This window comes from Paralichthys olivaceus, chromosome 5, assembly GCF_024713975.1.
Source record: "Paralichthys olivaceus isolate ysfri-2021 chromosome 5, ASM2471397v2, whole genome shotgun sequence".
Lineage (NCBI taxonomy): Eukaryota > Metazoa > Chordata > Actinopteri > Pleuronectiformes > Paralichthyidae > Paralichthys > Paralichthys olivaceus.
The window spans coordinates 12,070,721-12,074,885 of NC_091097.1; positions in this window are offsets into that span (position 1 = coordinate 12,070,721).

Sequence of the window (4,165 nt, forward strand, 5' to 3'; positions counted from 1 at the left end):
GTACAGCACTTCCACCTAAAGCACAGGGTCAGCTTTGGTTGATTGTTTCCTCTATTTGGAGTTAGCTTATAGCATCAAAGAACACTGCAGTTTTGAAAGCCATTCGAACAATGAAATGTATTTATGATGTCTTAAGAACCTTAAGGTGAGACATTACAATAAATCAATGTAGTTTCCAAAAAAACGGGGACACTCTTTTAGAAAATAAGTTCCAGTGACCGTTCTATTTAATTTACGGTGCAGACAGAAACAGATTGTCGTCTGGTTCTCTCCCCCCTGCTTATGTTTATTTACTCACTTTTAGGTCACCTGCAGTGCTTTGACTTTTTTATATTATGTCTCCATTCATTCACTGATAAGATAAATTAACCACGGCAGGCGACTTTTCATTAATTTACCGCTGCAATCTCCTACATGAAGCAGTAACTAAAAAGACAAATCTGCTTGATCATAACATGTGGCTGCAGCATCAGAGGGACCCCGGGTGTTTCAAAGTGGCAATATCCCAAGGATTGCTGCATTGATATTACACTTTAATGCAATCTCAGGAGCCACTGAGCAGCCCAGTTTGATTGGATAATACTGGCACATTGAGCTCTCAGGCATAAATCTTCATTCATATGTATAAATCACTCAAAATAGAGCAAGGGGATTTGAGTCACAAATCCGAAAAAAGCAATAACCATGAAAGAGGAAAAGTCCACTACAACACATTTCCACATTCGACTGAACAGTAACTGTTATGGCTCGGCTTGGCTCGCAGGTAAGGGAGGTGGGAGATGGGACGCGGGGGCTCTTCAAAACCCTTTTAAATGAACCAATCATCCCTGTGATTGTTATGGAGACAGTCAATCAGGAGGTAAATCCAGCGCTTGTTGAGGACACTTGAGAACATGATGAGGAGGAAGCAACAACCGTATATCTACAAGGACCGTGAAGAGTGTGTTTCCGCCTCCACCCCCCCCCATCCTGAAAATCGCATCTGCAAACCACTGCACACTGCTCACAGTCGTGTCAAGGCATCTCATAAATTTTTTTATTCTACACTTTTGGAATCATGGGTGTTTTTTACAGGAGAGGGGGGAAAGCAGGTTTATAGGAAAGTCCAAATAGACTGTAATTCAAGCAAAGGGGTGCAACGTAATTCTCAAGGTAGTGCCAGTCAGCTCTGAGTGAAATGTTTTGCAGCACAGAAGTCAAGGTTGGAGTATCACCTGCTCCTAAAGGAGTCCTCTTGCCCGTGTTTTGAAATCCAGCAAATTTTTTATGTGCTGTACAACACTACATATGGAACACAACTGACCTTGAGACTTGTCACTCACTGGATGACTTCATTTCTTCCCTTTCTACTTTTAGGTGTACTGTGCGGTCTAAGTTACTTGACTTCAAAGTCCCCTTTGATATGTATTTCCTGTAACACCAGCACCCAAATGATTGACCCCAGAGACTTCTTCTGATGAGGAGCCCCAGAGAGCAGAGGGTCTGATCCACACGCCACACCTCATTACGATTAGATCTTACTTTATGGACAGTTTTATGCACAAAGGGGCTCTGCACAGTGATGGGTTGAGAGATTTTCTTCTTCACAGGACACCAGTGGACACCAGTGGACAATGTGGAAACAGGAGGTTCTCGGCCCAAAAGTAAAGAGCTGGGCTGCCACCTAATGGTTCAGCTTCATCATCTGCGTATGTGTTGCATGGGAATTTTAAGCATTTGCCAATGGCTTTTATCTATGGTACTGTATTGCTTTGGTGAATCCTCAACAGAAATCCCAGCAGTGTTGGTGCAATATTTGAATCCACAAAATTACAAAAACACTAAACCTCACAATTAATCTCACATACGAACATTTATTTAAACTAAAAATTTGAATAAGGCTCATTGTGGTCTAACTTTAAACTGCATATCCTCAGAGAACAATTAGGTTCACACTGGCATCAGGGTGGATGTGGCATGTTTTGTCTGCCTCAAGATGACAAGAATAAATGAACAGGCAGGCAGGGAGGCTTGCTACGTGTCGAACGTATTAGAGAGACACAGACAGAGGTGCTTTTATTCATTTCTGTCCCTTTTTTTTCATCCTCCCACGTCGGCCCCTCAGTTCAAACAGTGAGTGATTGGCATCCCAATCACTAGAGCGTTCCACGGCACAAAATCCAGCTGTTTGCAAATGCAGAGCACAGCCAAGAATTCATATTCATACAGTGCATTTCAAGTGTCACCTAGTCAGAGTATTCCGACTCAGAGCACAGCTCTCTAGGCATTCATGGCCGAGGTGGAGGTGCATCAAAGCGACCAAATAATTACAGCAGTACCCGTATGATATCAAGATGGTTTAGCTTGCAAGCAAACCGCTCCGTACTCCATGTAGATAAAACAACTCCTCCTCAGGGCAAAATGCATATGACATATTTTCATCTTCCCTTTTATCTGCCGATGGAGTCTCTACTGTCCTTGGACTTCCATTTTATCTTATTTTTCTTATTTGATTTCCCGAAGGCATGTTGTTTGCATTAGTGAGGAATGGTATTGTCATTCTGTTTGTACATGTGAGTTGAATCTGCTGTCTTTGCCATGAGTCTCCACTGTAAACAAGATTGTAAGTCAATAAGATTGGGACTCCCAATCTTTTCAAACAAAAGATAGGATCCATTTACGGATGCGCTCACAGCATATCTGGATTACAGGCAGTTTGTGTAGGCAGGCGTCAAACTTGTTGTCTGTTCACTATCAGTTCCTAATTGACAATAGACACAACACAATGCACAGTGTGAGTCAGAGCCAGTTGCAATGTCTTGATGGAGAAACTGATGTTTTCCCAGTTGTAACAGGCTGAAGTACAAAAAACTGAAAAAAAAAATAAACCAGTAATGTCCTGGTTGTCAATGTTGCTTCTTATTCCCAATCAACAAGAGAACCATGAATAAAACAACAGAAAAAGCAATTCACACAAGGTTGGAAATATCATCAAAGTATTATTTTGCATCTTGTAAATTTCTAAATCTCTTTAAATTAGAGAGAATGCATGGAAGAAATGCATATATGCATGTAATTCCTACATCATCATTTTGGCACTTGAAGGTCCAGTGTGTAACATTTAGGTGAGAAGGAACTATTGGCACAAATTTAATGTAGAATAATCCTCAGGATGTTTTCACTAGATCGTTTCATCTAGATTGTATATAGTTTTCTTTACCCCAGAAAAAGCCCTTTATATTTAAATACTTTATATTTACACCAAGGGGACCCTCTCTACGGAGGCCGCCATGTTTTTGACATTAGTCCAGACTGGACAAACTAAACACCTTTTGAGTTTTTATGACAATTACCTTTAAACATTTCCAGTGTAACTAAAACTGCATATTTTTTGTGTAATTCAAATATTTCTGTTCATTAATATGATGCGCCAAATATTATACATCATTAATTTGGCATTTTGTTTGACAAATATTGTATTTGCATACATTTTCCAGCTGCCATCTGGGTTTGGACTGCAGCAGGTTAAACACTGTTTAAAGACACTTACAGCACATTAGCTCTGGCGTCAACCTTGCCCACCATCTGCAGCTCTTTGCCACCCTTTATAGTAGCTAACTGTTACCCCATTCATATTTCTGAATAGATTTTTGTTGTTGTTGGGACCTTGGTATTCAGTTCAATTTAAAATCTCAGACCTTGTTCCACATCTGCGCAACATTTACAGCTCTGCAGTGTTTCCAAGCCTCTCTGCACCTGTGCAGAATATTCATCAGCAGCCCATGTATTCATTGTGTTTCTTATTTATTCATCTGTCAAGTATGGAGTTATGCAGTGCTTTCTTATACCTTCGCACAAAAGGGATGTGTTTATTCAACTATCACCGGCCTGCAATGGGCAGTGAGTTCACACTGTGTTTCTCAACCATTCATCCGAATAAAATCCTGCACATTTACCAGAGTTTCCGTCTTGATCCTCCTCATATTTTAGGTAAAAGCAGAAGTCAACATCCTGCTCCAGTGGTTGCAAGCGTCTCATTACCGTGCTCGTTATTGTTCACCTCAGTGCGCCTCATTGTCCACAAGAGGTCAGACATTAACAGCAGAAGTCATAAATACTACACTGAATACCCCTGCATCCAGGGCAGACACACAGAGAGCGAGCAGGTCGTTTTCTTTTTTATGTG